Source organism: Rhinolophus sinicus, chromosome 2 (genome assembly GCF_057876585.1).
Source record: "Rhinolophus sinicus isolate RSI-liver-muscle chromosome 2, RSI-T2T, whole genome shotgun sequence".
Taxonomy (NCBI): domain Eukaryota; kingdom Metazoa; phylum Chordata; class Mammalia; order Chiroptera; family Rhinolophidae; genus Rhinolophus; species Rhinolophus sinicus.
The window spans coordinates 186,058,069-186,076,421 of record NC_142502.1 but is presented as its reverse complement, the minus strand read 5'-3'; the positions used below and the strand labels follow the sequence as shown (position 1 = coordinate 186,076,421).

Here is an 18,353-nt window from a genome sequence, read left to right as displayed (position 1 = left end):
CCCGCACTTTCCCTGAACCTAAGTGTCGGGAACTGCAGCCACCATGGCTCAGCAAACCGAACCCGAACGTGTAGCCAGGCATTGGCCACCCTCTGGGGCAGAGCGCAAGCCTGGGAGCTCTGACGAAACCCCACACACCAGACGATGAGGGCCAGGGCCTTGAGTTACACTAAGTTGTAGGGCAGCGGTGTAACTGTGTGCAAATGACCAGAGCCAAATTCCGGCATCAGCAGGGCTGGCCCAGCTGTGTCAGAGGGACAGACGGGCACGTGCTGAGTGGTCAGGGCCTGGCGGGGCTCAGGAGGCCTCTGCAGCTGCGGGTGGGGAAATGCAGCCAGCAGCGCCTGCCCGCCCGCCTGGTTATAAGTGCTGACACCCGCCCACCCGAGGTGGCTGCAGAGGACAGGGAAGTACTAGCGGCGGCCTGGCCACAGCCAAGCCCAGGCCCAGAACGTGGCTGCAGGGAGAAGGTGGTGGGAGCCTTCCAACCTGGTCAGACACTTCCATTTCCTAAGAAAGGCGGGTGGAAAGCACCCTTACAGAGACGCAAACCCAAATCGGTGCTGGACAGGAAGCCTGTGCAGGGAGGATCCGTGTTCGTGCTTGTGGGGCTGGGGGGTGGGGGGGTGGGGGACAGAAGAAATGCCCCCTCTGGTGGGCTGAGCTGCAGTGCCCAGATCTGCGTCTAGCTGTCCCTGGTCTGAGCCCCACTGCTCCCCAGCCCCCAGAAAAGGTACAGCAATATCTGTTTGATTTATCTATTTACACTTACCCAAAATAGGGCCATGCCCTGGGGCGTTCCAATTCAAGAGGCTGCTCAGACTTGAATTACCAACCTTCCCTTCTACTGGAACCCTGGCCTCTCTGAACAGACGACAGTGGCACTGACAGCTATTCCCCAGTAACAAACAGTTCAAGGGCGAAAAGGCAAATCAAGGACAGATGTTGAGTAAGGGGCTTCGCAGTTGATGAGAGGAAATCTCCAGCTCCACTCACAGCTGAGCAGAGGGAACACCTGGCCTGTCCCCCTGGAATGTGCGGCCGGCAGCCTCTGGCCCCCCCAAGTCTGTGCCTGTCCTCTCACCTAGCATGCTGTCCCTGCAGTCAGGATACCTTGTCACCTTGTGGATTCAGAGGACACAGCTCCTGGATGAGATGACACCACTTGGCACGCAGCCTCCAACTTTTGCTCTGACACCACCACCTACATTATCAGGCAAACTGCCAGGAGCTGCTCCCACAGGGGAAATGGGCCAGGCACATGAAAGCAAAAACAAAACCAACGTTGGGTGGGTTATTTTTATCATCCTATAGACTTGTAGCAAAGACCCTGGCAGCTACCGGGCATCGCAGGCATGGAGCAGATTCTCTCACTCTCTGTCCCCTTCCTGTCAGACTGCCCTGCCCACCCCTCGTCAGGAAACTGAGGAAGTGGATCAGGTCAGAGCAGAGCAGTCCTCATTCTGCCATCTCCACAGGAAAAACTAATTAGTCGCCAAATATTCAGAGTGGGTAATTGCTACCTGTATTAATAAGGGCAAACAGTGGCAAGAAAACAGTGGTTTACTATTTCTGAGAGCCAGCCTCCCTTCACCCAGCGTTCCAGGCTCTACTGGGGCAGGAGACACGACTCCCGCTGACGGCCTGCAAGAAGGGGGAACACAGGAGCCCGGGGCTGCCCCTGTTCCCGGGTCAGTTCAAACACTTCTGGGGCTGAGCCACCGTTTGTCCCCTCTTACACACGCACGCACTGCACGAGCACATTCACACACACACTCTCACAATCACACCAGGGTTCCAAGGAGAATGTGTCAAACCAAGATCCTCACCTGGTTTTTCAACAAGTTGCCCCAAATTCCTCCGCTCTCACAAGGGAATTTGTAGACCAAATCCAGGGGTGCGGGCAAAAGGAAGGAGCAGGGAGAGGAAGAGGAAAGTGGAGACGACCCTGAGGAAAACACAGGCAGTAGGAGAGTCAGAAGACACCAGCTGCCTCCCAGTCCCCCCCTCCACCAGGCCCAGACTCCACGGAGCCGAGAGCACGTGGCCCTGGGGAGCCTGCTGAGACCACGCACAACCCCATCACTACTCTGCTGTGTGACCTCAGACTGGTCACTCGCCCTGTCTGGGCCCAGGTTTCTGCCTGTGTAGCAATGCAGTGATTTGGTGCCATCATTTGAACAATTCTGAGGCACTGCCCTCCGGGAAGACTTCAGTTCAAGTTTAGGTTCACCGCAGGTCATGGTGTCCTTCAGCCCCTGCCCTGGCTCTGCTGGAGCCTCACACAGCACTTTCCCTGAGTGTCAGCAAGCAACTTCCTCTGGGTGGCCATTGTGCTCTGCAGCCGTTTCCATGTCACCCGCAGCTGGGGCCAGAGACATCCAGCCACTGAGGCAGCCGTCAGACCCACCCAAGGACTCCTGGGCTGTCTGGATAGGACGTCCGTGAGGCAGGCGTATCCCTGCGGAGCTGCTACGGACATGAAGTATGTTCCCAGGACGCAGACAGGCTGTCCTTCAGGTTTGTGTTTAGTGATAGGTTGTAAGCAGCTCTCGGGGCTGCCCAGAGAGAGCCTTATTCTAAGAACCAAACACTAATTCTATACAACGGCTGTATCACAATTCAGCCATGTTATACATAGTACAGCTGTACCCCCTCTGGACCCCTATTGAGCATATTTCATTTAAGGTATTTCCAATCATTGGCTTTTACAAACATTGCGGTAAGAAATCTTGTTACCCGTACTCATTTTGTGTAAAGAAAAAGTTCTGTGTGCACAGAGCTCTACATACATCCTTTAAAGGTTCATATTGGCCTAGAAACAATGTCTGAAATGCCACACATCAAATTATTAACTGCGGTCACTTCTGAGGATGGGATTCCGGAAGAAAACACAAACTTCTGTAAGCAAGGATCACTTCATAACTTTTTAAAAAGGAAGGAGGAAAGGGAAAAAAATAAACAAAATGCAGTCACTATTTAAACCTCCTTAGAAGTGGTTTTATTAGCTGGTATAGAGCTGGCAGGAGGAGAGCCACGTAAACCCAGAGTGAGGGCGGAAGATGGAAGTGTCGGCCCAGGGAGAGGCCAGGTGCCACCTCCTGGCTCTGAGAGGCCAGCTCCCCGCTGGTGGAGAGGAGAGGACCTGGGTTCAAATCCCAACTGCAAGCACTAACGGGCACTAACTGGGTGTCATTTCGTCTCTCAGCATGTTGGTTTCCTCGTGTATAATATGAGTGATCCCTATGAGATCAACCATGAGAGCGCCTGGCCCACGGGGCTGCCATCAACACTCTGTCCTGCCTCTTCCTTCCTTGCATTGGTACAGAGAAAAAAGAAAAACTGAATCTCAGGCTGCTCCTCAAATCCTCTGTCCTTTCCAGCTTCCCTCGGGGCCCTCCACAGGCGGCGAGGCAGGTGGCAGGTCATGAACCCTGCAGCCTCTCCGGGAAGAAGAACTCTTAACAACACTTCCACTTATAGCACAAATGCCAAGCCGACTTGACCACGTCTAGAAATCCCAAGATGATGAATAATTAAGACAAGCCTCTTTGTGATAAAAAATACGGCAATAAAACTATTGGCCAATGTTTGTAAGTATTTTGTTTCCTTTCTTTTTTTTTTTCTTCAGGAAAACACATAAGCCCAAGAATGCAGAAACACAGCAATTCCAGGCTTGAGCAGGAATGTTTTCAATAATCCCCATGGTGTTTACAAAATTAAATTATTTGCCCCATCACATCGATACACCCTAGGTTAGGAATCAGGACTCCTGCAAATTCAGATTCAAAGGGCGATCTAGACGGGTGAGTGACCCCACAGTGCAGTGGGCTTACCACATCTGTCCTGCTTCATCTCCAAACGCTGACCAGCCCACAGCCCCCAAGGATCCCACAGTCACCGTCCCCCAACCCAGCCACTAGAATCCATCCATCTCGCCCACCGCTGCGGGACCTTGGGAACCAATGACTTTAGCCAAAGGCCCAGGTTCCTCCTCTGTAAGGAAGTGTCTCCTTCCTCGTGGGTTTTGGGGAAGATCCGATGAGATAAAGCTGACGAGCTAAGGGCTCAACACATGCATGTGGGTGGTGGCTGGTGTCACCACATTCCCGAAGGTCTCAGGGGGTATTAAATGGGCAGATGAGCTAATGTCTGTGAAATAACTGTGGACTATGAGAAGCTGGGCAGAGAGATCTGTGTCTCTTAAGGCCTTCAGTCACCCCCCTGGGAGCCAGACCTGGGCTCCCAACCCAGCAGAATCCCCACAGCTGGGAGGGAAGCTGCCCAGAATCGCTGTCAATCATCACAGGATATGTGACTACATTTCTCCACGCCCTTGACCTGTTCACCTCCCACTCTCCCTGGCCGGCCTGTCCTCCAGCCAGGCCCTCACCTGCCTCCTTCCTGCCCCACGGGCGTGTGTTTCTCGGGGTCCCAGGCCACCCAGGGAAACAGCCTTGGCCCTCTCCCAGGAGGCACTTGGAGCATTTCAGGTGCTCACTGCAGGAAACATCAAAGACACTTCCTGTTGCGTCCTTAAACTCAGCGACCTGTGGAAGTCGAGCCACAGAGCACCTGTCGGACATGACCTGGGCGCCTGGCTTTGATCAGTGAGTCAATGCCCCCCCACACACACCCCCGGGCCCCAGATTCATTCCATGGACAGGTGACCTGGCTCCCCTGATGGATTACTCCTGGAATTTGCACCTTTATCCCACTCAATAAATAGCTGCATCTCTATAAGCCTCTTCCTACTTTATCATGGGTTCATGGGTTAAAGATTTTTAATTTTAAGAATAATTGCTAACAGTTGAATAGCGCGCCGTGGCTCCAAGTGTCCTGGTTCATATCTCCCCATGCATGGGGACAGCAAGATTTTTAGGTCCTATTCGAGTTACCTACCCTGGCTGCAAATGAAATATTAATTAAAGGTTATGCTCGCAGCCTTTGGAAAATGGTTACTCAAGACAGCAATTACATTTACCCCCTTTCTGTGTAATAAAACTGTATCTTGCTGTGCAGGAGGAACGGATACTTCTGAGCCCTCTTGTTACAGAGGCGGCATCAAAGTGGAAGCAAGCGCCTGCCTAAGAGGTGAAAACACAGCCGCCTTAGACCCACAAAGAAAGTGGGACTTCAAAAGAGCAGGATTGCAGATTAAGGTTTCTCAAGGTCATTAACTATCCTAGCTGACTGAAACAGTGGCCCAATTACAAAGCATACAGAGAAACAGAAATGAGAACAGGGCATAGCGACAGCTCAGACTCAGGGTCGCTGACAAGCAGTGCCCGGCTACCGCCTGGCTTGTCCCTGCAGTCAATCGGCCAAGTCCCCAGGATCCTTCCAAGGGACTCAAACACTCAGGACAGCTGGCTGATTGAAGAGCCAATGGTGGAGCAGCTTCCCAGGCAACTGCATGGGAGAAGAAAGAGGACAGCGTATAGCCTAGAAAATAACAGTAAGCATAGCTGCTACTTACTGAGCACCTACTATATGCCAGGCAAACTCAGTGAAACAGGAATTCCCATTGTCATCTGATAGACAAATGCAGTGAAGCTCAGAAATATTAAACAAGGACCCAATGTCACAGAGTAAACGGCAAAATTGGGATTCAAATCAACGGATGCACTATTCCCTGACGACAGATTGTGTCCTCAGAGTCCACCCAGCCGGTGCCGGTGCCGGCACAGAGCACACGCTCAAGAAGCTTTACTTAGTCAATACATGAATGACTGAACTCCCGAATTGATCCCCCGTGCTTGGAAGGCAAAACTCTGTAGCTTCTCAACAAAGTAAACTTTTAAAGAAAAAAGGAGTTGTGACTTTAAATGAGTCTCAGCCTTGAGGGAACCAGGAGAGGTGGAGGGAAGGGCAAGCGTACAGTTGGTCCAATTCTTCCCCTGGAGGCACTGACAAACATTTTGCATAAGACAAAATGTAAAAGTACACTAAATTAGTGGTATATACTATGAAACAATGTTGGCTGATTTTGCTCTGTGACATGCAAAAATCCGAAATTTCTCACAAAGCTCCCTTGGAGAAACCTTCAGTGACCACACACTGACCCCGAGGAGAGCTTCCCGCCACCCTTACTGCACTTTCGGTAACTCTGGGGCAAAGGAGAAAAGCCTTGAGGACGTGGGTTAGAGGAGAGGGTTGCAGGCTACAGCAGAACAGAGATTTGGGGAGCTGTGACGCTGTGTCTCCAGATCATGTGGCCGGGAGCAAGGGGCCCAACAAGCAAAGGAGAATTTGCTGATCCTATCCGAGGTGGGAAGAGCTGCTGAGGCAGGAGGAACAACGTTGCCCTGGGGTCACTGAGGTGGGAGGGCAGAGAAGGGCTTCAAGAGCTGGGCAAGTGGATGGCAGGGGGCGGGCAGCTCCAGGAAGGCAGGAAGCTTCCAGCGGGGCGGTGGGTGGATGCTTCAGGTCCAAGGATTCTTCTGCAAGTGGCAGTACCTCTCTGTACACGTGAGGAGCTGGGGTAGCCCATCAGGATCTGAAAGCCAGGAGAGGAGGAGGAGGAGGAGGAGGAGGAGGGGGAGGGGGAGGGGGAGGGGGAGGGGGAGGGGGAGGGGGAGGGGGAGGGGGAGGGGGAGGGGAGGGGGAGGGGGAGGGGAGGGGGAGGGGAGGGGGAGGGGGAGAGGAGGAGGAGGAGGAGGAGGAGGAGACACATGGGAACTCACTGGCTCTTTGAGCAGAGGGAGGGTGCTGGGAGACAGTCACAGAAGCCCAGTCACCGGCCAGATCCCAGGCCGCTAAACCCGATGGCGATGGCAGAGGGCAGACAGAGGGAAGGACACACATTCTGGGGCATCCTGTAGATGTAGCACCGTGCTAGGCACTGGGTACAATGTCAGAAGCACAGACCCTGCCCTTGAGGTCATGAGGTCACGTGAACAGACAGCATCAGAGCATTGGATGCAGAAACCGCGGCCCAGCATCTCCCCTGCCCCTCCACGGACCCTCCTACAGGAGGCAGCGTCTTTTCACAAAGGGTTCAAATGATGTGCACCTGGGGGTCCCCAAGACACCTTCCAACCTTAGGTCCTCTGAGACCCCTTATCAGATCACCCTCTAGGATCAGGACCCCCTGGCAGAAGCACGGATAACACCAAGGCCAGAGGCACCAAGGGAGGGTGGGGTGGGGGGTCCTACATCCAGCTTCCTGCTGCCCTTGACCTCTAAGTCCTTCCCTGCTCTCAGGGCTTGGCCAGAGAGGCCGCGTAGAGAGAGGGCACAGTGGCCGGAGAGAGGATGAGGGGTAGCGGGTGGTCAGAGCTGACCCTGGGGGACTGTAGGGAGCCCGGCGGGGGCAGAGCAGTGAGGAAACTCATTTTCAGCTGACCAAAGGCCGAACTCCCAGCGTTCCTCAGGAAGCCCCTGCCAGCAGCCTCACTGGCCTCCTTTGGGGCCACCTCTGAGCAGGGTCAGGAGAGCTCAGGACACAGGCAAGAGCGAGCAGGCAGCTCTGAGCCCAGCAGGCTGCCTGGGGGCAGTGCCTTCCTTGTGGGGACCGCACGAGCCCCAGACCGTGGTCAGTGCTGAGGACCGCTGCGCAGCCTTCACATGGGAACTGAGTGGCTGGTGTCCACGCTAAGAGGAAGTAGGAATGTTCCAAGAACCAGATCCTTCTTCCAGCAAATTGAGACCACATCCCAGGAATGTCAGTGAAGACAAAGAAGCTGTTTCCACACTCCTGAGATGCAGGGAAGAGGCACGCACGCCCCTCCTGCACCCTGAGTGCACTGTGCAGCCTGGCCTGGTCACTGTCCTGCAGGGGCGAGGCTGCTGGGGACGGGGTCGGGGGGCTCTGCCCAAGGCCTGGCTGGAGGGGGGGGGGGTTACGCTCACGCCTCTACTCATTCCATAACACTTACTGAATCCCTACTATCCCCATCATAAACATGGAGCAGGAGCTCCCCGTCACACACAGGAGATGTGATTACCCGAGACAGTGATGCAGGGTGATGCCATCCCAGGTCAGCAAAGGGACACACGCAGGGCAGGCACAACCAGCACAGAGCGGCCTCAGCCCTGAGCAGGGCTGTGGGCTGGGGGTGCAGACGAGGGGAAGGGAAAGAGGGCGAGGGGGCCGCAGGACCCGGGGGCTGAGCTGCACAGACACCTCTCTAGAGCCTGGATTGAGGAAGTTGGGGTCAGGACTCCAGCCTGGAGTCCTTTTTGCTGAATTCCCCTTCCAGACATCAGAGGCAAAGAGGAACACACATTCCGAGACCACCTGCACCAGCTGTTCCCGATGAGTCAGAAAAATGGGTTTTTCCTTCCACTGCCCCACGGGGCCAGGTTCCCCTTAGGCCCTGCAGGGTGGGCCCCTCCAAAGATGGGGGCTGAGGGCCTGCGGAGGTCCAGGAGGGCGGGGCTCAGGGAGGCCCCGCCTGTCGGCCCACGGCCCCGCCCACCACCCACGCCCCCACCACAGGTGGTCCTCCTCCCTGTTTACCTTTCCAGCCTAACCTGAGCAACTTGCCACTTCATCTATTCTGGTTCCAGGCTTGCACCTTCCTGCTCGGCATCTGTACCTGTCAAAATCACCTTTTTAAATGTAAGTCCGTATTATTGATTCAGACCTTATTAGACGAAGCCTTTCGTTATTCCTGTGGGGGGTATAATCTTTCTCTCCTTTAACCACCACCCAGCCCTATCCGGCTAACCAGACTGTCAGCCTCAGGCAGGTCTCTGTGGCTGCAGGGCACAGGGTCCTCAGGAAGCACTGTGCACTTGCATTCCTCTCTCACTGCAGCGAAAGCCCTGGGGCCCCGCCTTTGGGGAGCAAGGCTCCTCCTCCCGGTCCTGAGTGGGCCTGAGTCCGCCTCTACCTGCAGGACCCTCCCCGTGCTCTTCTCCACTGCGGGGCTTTCCTTCCCGCCTACAGTCCTGAAGGGCAGTTGGCTCACCGTTTGTGCACCTGGTGTGGCAGGCTGGGTGGGCTCCCGGAGAGCCAGAATACTCTGCCGGTCCTGTGCAAAGTGTGCGCACCCTGGGGTCAGGGAGACCCGTCTTCAAACTCTGGCTCTGCCCTCACTGCTTGTGATTCAACAACTTCCCCAGCCTCGGTTTCCTCGGCTGTGAAATGGAAACAATGCTCGCTGTCCTGCAGACCTGTCACAGGACTGAAGGCAAGTGTCAGCAGCTGGTGGCTTCTCGTACCCAGAGCTGCTCCTGGATTCCAGGTCAGCGTGGGGATGAGGAACACAAGCTCTGAGGCAAAGCACCTGTGTTCACACCCTGGCTCACCACGTGTTTGTTGTGTAGCCTTGGACAACTTTCCTCACCTGTCTGCGCCTTGCTTTTCCCATCTACAACATGGGGGTAATATTTTTTCAATAGTTACTGAGTTTCGGTTGTGGGGGAGGGAAAGAAAACATTTTGGAAATAGTGGTGATGGCTGCACATCGTTGTAAATGTCATTAGTGTCACTGACTTATACACATAAAATGGTTAAAATGGAAATTTTTGTTATACACATTTTATCGCAGCTTTACAAAGGGAATGTAACATACCAGGAAGCAATGAATGGTACGCTTTTAATGGGTGAATCGTATGGTATATGAATTATATCTCAATAAAACTATTTTTAAAAGTAAAAATAAATGGAGATAATAATACGTGGGTGACAGGGTTGTGGAGGGGACTAAATGGGTCCCTACCGGGCCCGGAAGAGCTCAGACGAGTGTGCAGCATGCAGGAAGCAATCAGAGCCACCCAGCATGTTAAATATACCTCAGCCATCATGTCGCTCATCTTTACAAGACCCTGCGAGGTTCTGAAGTATTTTTACTTATATTATAGATAAGTACATTGATGATCAGAAAAAGTTAAGTCACTTTTGCATGGAAGTTGCAAAGCCAGGATTCAAACCCCAGGTCTGTCTGACATCAGTGTTTGTCACCATAGTCGCAGGACACGTTGAAAAGACACCTGACTGAGCCTGGCCCACAGCAAGCCTCAGGGCACAGGGCTGCAAACCTGTGACACATGCAGGTGGATGACAAACAGGCCTGCAGGTGGACAGGTAAGCGTCAACTTGGCTCGGCCGTGGAATCCAAATATTTGGTGAAACACGGTTCTAGAGGTTTCCATGGCAGTTTTTTTACATGAGATTAAGATTTAAATCAGCTGACTCGGAGTAAAGCAGATGACCCTCCGTACTGTGGGTGGGCCTCGTCCAATCAGCTGAAGGCCTTGCTAGGAAAGACTGACCTCCCCTGAAGAAGAGGGAATTCTGAGAGCACACCGCTTTCAGACTCGAACTGAAACATTGATTCTTCCTGGGTCCCCAGCCTGCCAGCCTACCCTGCAGATTTGGGACTTGCCAGCCTCCACTGTCTTGATCTCAGGAGCCAACTCCTGAAAATAAAACAATCCCTGCCCCAATTTATAGGTGTGCTACCTCCTATTGGCTACTGGCTCTGCGTCTCCAGGAGCCCTGACTAATATAGGCTACAACTCCCCTGGTCCGTTGGGGATCAGAATGACCCCCTCCTATTGCCACAAGCTCCCGCCAGGGCCAGAGCATCTGAAATGTGTCCTGGGCTCCATGTCAGTAACAAACGCTTGAAACCCCGTCACTTTCCCGAGGAAGGAGAAGCACAACTCTGTTTAGGGATCTGTGAAAATTTGGGTTTTCTGGGGCCTTTTTCATTCTGTTTTAGGATCCCTTTTTATTGTTATTATTATTATTATTATCAAACCACTCAGAAATGTGTGAACTTTCCAATTCTGGGTTGGCTGTAAGTCACCTGACATGCGCGTTGCTAGATGAGAATTAAAGATCGTGATGTTTGACAAGTCCTCCTGCTCAGACACAGGAGAGAGACAGCGCCCTGTAAGCGATTAGATTCCTGGCTGCTGCGTGTGGAAGCGGGTCCCCCAGAGGGAGCACCCCAGCAACATCCACCTGACCCTGGACATCTCTGGAAGCTTCTCCTTTGAGATACCTGATGCCACGCCCCTTCTTCAACACAGCTGGGGCTCCCCAGCAGGAACCTGGCCCCGGCTGCCTGGCAGAGCAGGAGCCCATGATGGGCTCAAAGAAAGGGGCTGGCAGTTCAGGAGGCTCCCGTGGGAGGGCGCAGAGTTGGCCCATCCCCCATCTGGATGGCCAGCTCAGCTTTGCCTGCCTAACGTTGAACTCACAAGTGCCCGCAGCAAGGCTGAGGTAGATCTGGACAAGCCACAGAGGTCACAGTGCCAGGGGTCCCTCAGGCAGGACTGAGCCCTGAAGCCAGAAGACAGAGCCATGGATTCAGAGCCCAAAGGGCCGCGGGTTAATTCTTTAACTGCTCAGAACCATAAGTACTAACATGCGGAGACTCCAGGTGGAAAGGGGCTGAAGCAACTCGGTGGCCAATAGGACCGAAACAGAGTGGGACATGGGTGGGGAGGGTGAGCACAGCACAATCACTTCCAGGAAGAAGTGGGATGCAGGGTGCCCAGCCAGGGGCCAGACCCAATGGGGACAGCGAGGGTGGTCCCAGGTCAGTCACTTTTCACGAGCCAGAACAGCTCATTTCAAACCAACACAAGGCATAGACCAGCTCAAGACAGCCTGCCTACAAATCTCAAGCCCACCCCAAATTTGTGGTAGGTGTGCAACTAAACCCAAGGACTGCAATTTGGAAGGTCAAAAAACGTACCAAGTCTACATACATTTGCTTTAAAGTAAGAAAAAATGAGGTTCGCGAGCAAACTGTAAGCTTATGATGAGCTGTGTGAACAGCACGATTCTAACACATTTTTTGCGGGAAACGAGTAAACTCGTCATATCGCCTCTAGTTGGAACCGGCAAAAATTTTGCAAAGTAAATAAATAGAGACCTCTTTTTAAACTAAAACACTGAAAGTTTCATAGAAAAATATCAAATAGATCGAAAGATATGAATATTTTATGGAAAGTCTAATTTTGGCGAGAAAATGTCAAAAAAGCCCCGCGTTACAACGCGATTTGGCGGGAAAATGCCCGCTTACAAAGTGCTAACAGCCCCTGCACCTCCCTGGCCCACCCATCACCCACAGCACCGTCCTCCTCAGTCTGCAGGCCGGGTGTGAACATGGGGACAGCCCCGGGCATCGGCCCAGCTCAGCTGGAAGGGAACACCCAACCTCTGAGGACGTTGACTTTCCTCCTGCCTGAACCGGGAGTCCAGGACCCAAAAGAGAGCTGTGTGCTGAGTTGGGGGTTGGGGGGGGAGCCAGCGACCAACTCCTGCTTCCCCTCCCCAGCGGGGATGGGCCTTTCACCCATGTGGGGTTGGGGAACCCCGCTTTCCCCTAAAATCTCTGCATGCCATGTGGGATGCCATGTGGGATGTACGCTGTGGCGACCTCCATGGCACAGGCAGCCTGTCCCCAGTCCTCACTCATTATCTCGCTCAAGGTCTTCCAACAGCTTCCTCCCCAGAGTGCAGCGACAAATGGCACCAGAGCTGCCAGCACTGGGACGCAGAGCCCCAACTGTGGCGCCAGAGAGCTGTGCCGGGGCTCTGCCCCAAGCCCGGTGCTGCAGGCGCAGGTACAACCAGAGGGAGCCCTCAGCCCCTCCCTGAAGCAGGACTTCAGACCTGCATCCGTCCTTCTCTCTGAGTTCTGTCCCTGGAACCAACATCTCCATGACAAATGCCAGTCCAGCAGGCTGCACTGAATGCCTTACGCCCATTCTCTCTATCCTCAGAAAACTTGCTGTAAAGTCATCCCCGCTTTACAGAAACTGGGGCCCAGAGGGGAAGTGGAAAGCTAGTAAACGGCAGAGCCCGATTTGAAGCCTGGTCATCCTGCCAGTGTCTCCTGCCCCCGCCCTTGGGGCCTGCGGCCCGGAGCCTGCCCTGAGCGGCTCACCTCGCTCTCCCTGCCAGCATCCCCAGAGCCCCCTGGAGTCAGACAGGACCTCGGGTCCAAAGCTTCCAAAGCAGTTCAGCCAGAGCCATCTTGCAACCCCAAACAGGACTCTAGAAGAAGAGGCAGAAAGATGCTCAAGGTTTCCCCTCCTTATCCTCTCTCCCAGAGTCTGGTCCCTGATTCTGATTATCAAACAACACTTCACGGTTGTGGGTGTGAGTGCTGTTCTGACCTGCTGGGCGATCTCACTATTGTTCTCCCCATTCCACAGATGGGAAACTGAGGCACAGAGAGGCTGCATGGAGCTCCCTGGGTCTTACCAGCGCCGAAACCTGGAGTTGGGAGCTGAGCCCAGGCCACGCGGCTCCAGGGCCTGTCTCCCTGTGGAGATCACACCGCCTGGTGACAGGGAGCTCAGTCACCTCCAGCTCCCAGGGCAGCCGTATTTGCTCCTCCAAACTGCAGGGTGTCTGGACCAGGCTGCTTCTTGCAGGGCAAGGTGGAGGAGGGACAGAGGTGACACCCCTAAGGGTAGTGTGATGCCTTCTGAGCTCTAAGAAGCCACATCCTTTTCTACCTCCTAGGAATAGCTGGACAGCCAGGATGGAAGGCATACGGGTGCATTCATTCACACCGCTCTGGGAGAGGGCATTGAAATATGCACCGGCCTGGGCCTCCTGGGGTCATTTGGACAGGCACTGGTACCTACGCTGGGGCCCATGTCCTACACCCCCAGAAGACGCCGCACAAAGCTGTCAGGCCAGTTGGGGACAGTAGCACTCTTAGCTCAAAGAGACTCTCCTATTAACAGCAGTGCAGCAAAAGAGCAAACGGGGGAATCAAAGATATCATCACCCCAAGGGCTGCCATCAGAAGGTGGTGGGTGCTCAGAGCAGACATTGTTCAATGGAATGCGTGAATATTTACAACACACTTAAACATCTGCAAGCCAAGAAGTCACAGTAAGAATGAGTCAAAGAATTACAGTGGCGGGTGTCAGGGCCCCGCCGAGAAAAGACACGAATACCGTACTATTATCCTAACATGGCCCCCATAGCATTCTCCTCTCGGCCTCTCCCTTCCTCTCCTCGCTCCCTGCTTCGCTCTCTCCTCCCACACGTCTTCTGATACGTGACTGATCATCCCAGGTCTCAAAACATCTCCACACCACTCTCTGGTTTTCTGGAAGGCTTTGGAGGGAGGTGTTCTGTGTGTGCTTTTTAAGGTTGTAAGGTTTTAAGGTGGCACGTTTGTAATTCTCTAGTGTTAAAATCTAGCACTTAATAAAATAACAATGCCTGCTCATTTGCAATGAACCTTCACGTTCTGAAGGATTCTGTCGTATAAATGGAAGCTAGCTCTTATAAATATTTGGTTAATTAGCTGTACTAGCCAAGATAAGTCATTTGCTCTGTTTTTATGGCGGTTAACAGTTTGTGAGGCAGTTTTTATACACGTTAGCCAGAGGCTGGAACGTAATCAGTGCTGAATAACTGTGAACTGAATTGAATTGAGTTGTTATCTAATTTGATTTTCACAGCAGCCTATGAGGGGTTAGGTTTTTGTTGGAAGATGGGGCTGCCTTTTTAAAACAAAAATCTCACGTGTCCATAGTGAACAGATTTCATCACGACAAAAGGCTGTACAAGCTCAGGTGAGTTTCCCCCACGTTTCATAGCCCCTTATGCTCTCCAGAGGTTACAGCTTCTTATCTGTCCAGAAATTTCCCATCTACACAAACACATATAAATACCTTTTTTACAGAGAATAGATGTATGTCATCGTCACAAGTTTTTGTCTCTGTTTAAATTTAATACCATATCTTGGCATGCTTTCCATACAAAGTTTACCGTATTCACTTTAACAGCAGTATAATATTTCATTAAATTTTTGTATCATGTTTACCTACTGAGCTTCTAACTTATCTCCACCACAAATCTTGCTGCAAATGAGCAACCTTGTTCACAAATCTTTGCTTGCATTGCCAGAGTATACCTGAAGGGTAAATTCCTAGCCTTAGAACCAGAGGCCTCAAAACGCATGCACTTGTGGTATCTCTAATGTAAAATTGCCACCAGGTGATGTAAAGCCTGGACCAGTTTACACCACCACTACCGGCAGTGTTTGGGAATCCAGTTTTTTCACACCTTAGTCAATACCGCAGATGACCAAATGTGACCATATCCACCGATATAATTGGGGGGAAAATGGCACCTCGATCTTGCTTACATTTATGAATCAGTGAAACTGGGCATATTTGCATGTATCCCAAGTAACTGGGTTTTCATTTTGCAAAGTGCGATTAAGGCTCAGAGAAGATGAGAAGTGAAATTTTCAAATGCTTGTCCCAACAGTGTGGAACAGTCAGTCACCTATGCCTGATGGCAGCTCCACAGTAATAACTGGAAAGAATTCAGATGGGGGAAGAGCTCAAAAAACATCCCCAACTTAATGTTCAGGCCAAGAGGTTTCTCCCAAATTCATCTGTAAACTGGGCTTCTGGAAGGAGAAATTGAGATGATGCTTGGCAACAGGACAGAACACTCCCTCTCCAAGCTTCCACTTCCTCCTTCAAAACAGAGGGGCCCAAGAGTTAACTTTGATCAGACATCTCCTCATTCAACAAAAGAAGTCTGGCGCGGGTTGGGATAACGTGACTTTACAATCGCAATGTCGTCTCATCCCCACCGAGCAAACTTCATCTCCTTTTGGTTTGTTTTCCTGCTTTGCATTTTAACATTTTGTTTCTTTTTCACTCTGCATAGGTGATACATTTACTTAGTTCAAAACTGGAAACAATAGAGCCAGGTAAACTTAGAGAAGTCTGTTATCACCCGGTGTGTGATCACCACCTCACCCACTACGTACCTCACCATTACCCCCTTATAATTCTCATCCCTTTATTGTTGACAGTTTTCATCAGTAAAATAATAGGGTTTTTCCCCTTCATTTCCCAAAGTTCAAAATATGTAATAAGGCATTGGCTTTTTCAAATGATCGTTGACTTCCCCACTCCGTTTGACCCCATCCAGAAGGCACATTTTTCCTCCCTTCTGAGCATCCCTGGACGAGAGATCACCAAGGTCCTGCCCAGAACTCAAACCACGGGGTAAACATGAAAAGGAGCCAGCATTCAGCTGCTATACAAAAATTGTTTTAAGTGTCGTTTCCCAGTAGGGAAATTGCTGCTTGGTGAGTGAGCGTCTCATCCCTGGGAGCATGCAAGGAGATGTGGTCAGAGACGGTGTAGGGATTTCTGTTCCTGTCGGGAGAAAGGAGCATGGGGTTTCTTCCACTTCCAAAATTCCATGTTGAAATTCATTTATTCAACAAATACATGGAAAGATTCCTATGCACCTAGCAACGTGCTAGGAATCGCTCGCCGAAAGCTAAATCCTAAATCATTCGTGTCTCCAGGGAGCTTCCAGTTGATAGACAGTACATATGAGTCCGGGCTGTCACCATCAGCTGTGCTGGCTTTGCAATGCACACGTTTCCCAAATGCAAGGGGAGGCCCTGGGTCAGACAGATAATCACTTAGCAGGTAGGCAGACAGACAGAAAAGACTGTCACTAGATCCCAAGGGTCAGTGGACGGGGGCCTGGAGGGAGCAGAATGTAGCAGGAGCAGAGCCTCAAAAAGAGGGCTTTTGGCTGAATCCTGAGCGACCGCCTCCCCTCATCCACACGCCTCAGTGGCCGCCACACTGCCTCCCTTCTGGAGTCTTCTCCATCGGGACCCTTCTCACCTAGTGGTGGCATCAAAAATATGCACAGGGCTCCAAAGGCCCCGTCAAAATCGGGAGTCTGACGAAGGAGAAAAAGGCGTTAATTCAAGGAGAGTGCCTCCAAAGGTGGGTGAAATTATCTCTATGTGGAAGCCAGAAGGCGGGAGGAGAGAAATGCCAATCACTGCCAGGCCTGTGGTCCACGCAGGCTGGTCCCACACCAAGAATTTATCCTGGGATGTGGTGGAGCCACAGGCTGGAGGACAGTGGGAACAAGCCACGGTGGCGTCGAATCTGGGCCAGGGCCGTGCCACATGCTCACGTCTGTGATTCCACAGCATAGGCTGAACATCACGGTTATGGCCAAACCGCGGGTCCTTGCCCTGCACCCAGACGCATGTTGGTTTCTTAACTCCCAGTACCTCGCAATGGGACTGGGCTTGGAGAGCCTTTGAAGAGGTAATTTAGGCCAAATGAGGCCATTAGGGTGGCCCTACTCCAATATGACAGGTGTCCTTATGAGAAGAGAACACTGGGACACAGGCACACACAGACCATGTGAGGACACAGAGAGAGGGCGGCGGTCTACAAGCCAAGGAGAGAGGCCTCAGGAGAAACCAACCCTGCTGACGCCTTGATCTTGGACTTCCAGCGTCCAGAGCTGTGAGAAATGAATTTCTTTCATTGCAGCCCCCCAGGCTGTGGTATTTTGTTATGATGGCAGTTCTAGCAAACTAACACAATCATGATTTATTACCTCAATATTTTTAACTTTTCTTTTTTGAGCCATCTGTGATTGCCCTCACAATAAGAACAGATTAAAAGTCCTAACAAGAGGAGTCCACAGGCTATGTCCCACACACACGTGTGCAAGCACACACACACACGCGCACATACACACACACGCTCCACGTCGCCCTCTAGCCATCAATCCCTCAGTAGAGATAGGCTCGCTCTGACCCCCTCGAGCACTGGTTATAGTCCATGGAAAATTTTGATTTATGGGTGACCATAAAAATGAGAGAGTTTTGTGCAATGTGACAAGAGGGGCTCAAGTGTCACCTGACCCGGGTGGCTGAACAAGCTCAATTTCTCTCTCCTTTCTTCCTCACTGCTCACTCCCCACCCCAGGGGAAGCTTTGCCCCGGGTCATGGACACTTGACCAAAATTTTCCATGGCTATGTATTCACAGGAGGTACTAATTCTCCCTTCCTTTTCAATAAATAATGATGCAGATAGGATTTTAAGAGCAAGTCCCCGCTGTCACCAGAATGTGTCCACAGGGAGCAGAGATGTCCCCATTTCCTGCGGCTCTGAGTGCACATGCCTGGGGGCTGGGTCCCTAACCAGGAGCACGAACAACTCCCCCACGGAGTGGGGCTCCAGGCTGTGCGAGCCACCTCCCCTGCAGCAGGGCAGGGCCCCGCAGAGATTCCAGAAGCTTCCATTAACTTCATCTTTCTCCCAAGAGAATACCTCAGCTGTCAAGAGCTCAGAAGTGTCACCTGGGACATAGAAGCCATTTTTGTTCACTGCTAAAGTCTGGTATCTTCTGAAGGAAGCCCCTGGCCCACAGTTGAGGGTACCAGACAAGCCAAAAATGGATCTTCCCCCCCAAAACCAGCAAGCCATTTTGCTACAGCTTTTTCCCCTTATGAACTTGAAGAAAACATCATTAGTCCCAGCTCTAATGTGGGCTTCTTCCTTTCTGCATAGCTCTACCCAGTGAAAACTATTTCTCCATCTGGTGAAAACCCTTGAAAGAATA

The 18,353-nt window shown here is 52.1% G+C and overlaps 1 long non-coding RNA gene across 1 annotated transcript in view; it reads right to left on the bottom strand.

The window, feature by feature from the left end:
- The window catches only part of LOC148758974 (uncharacterized), a 55,313-nt gene extending 53,167 nt beyond the window's left edge, over positions 1 to 2,146 (bottom strand). Inside the window, exons 1-2 of the long non-coding RNA XR_016020505.1 lie at positions 1,830 to 2,146; positions 1,085 to 1,231 (exon numbers count right to left, since the gene is read on the bottom strand). This is a non-coding gene — a long non-coding RNA (uncharacterized LOC148758974). The remainder of the gene's footprint in view (positions 1 to 1,084; positions 1,232 to 1,829) is intronic.
- Between the last annotated feature and the right edge of the window lie 16,207 nt (positions 2,147 to 18,353).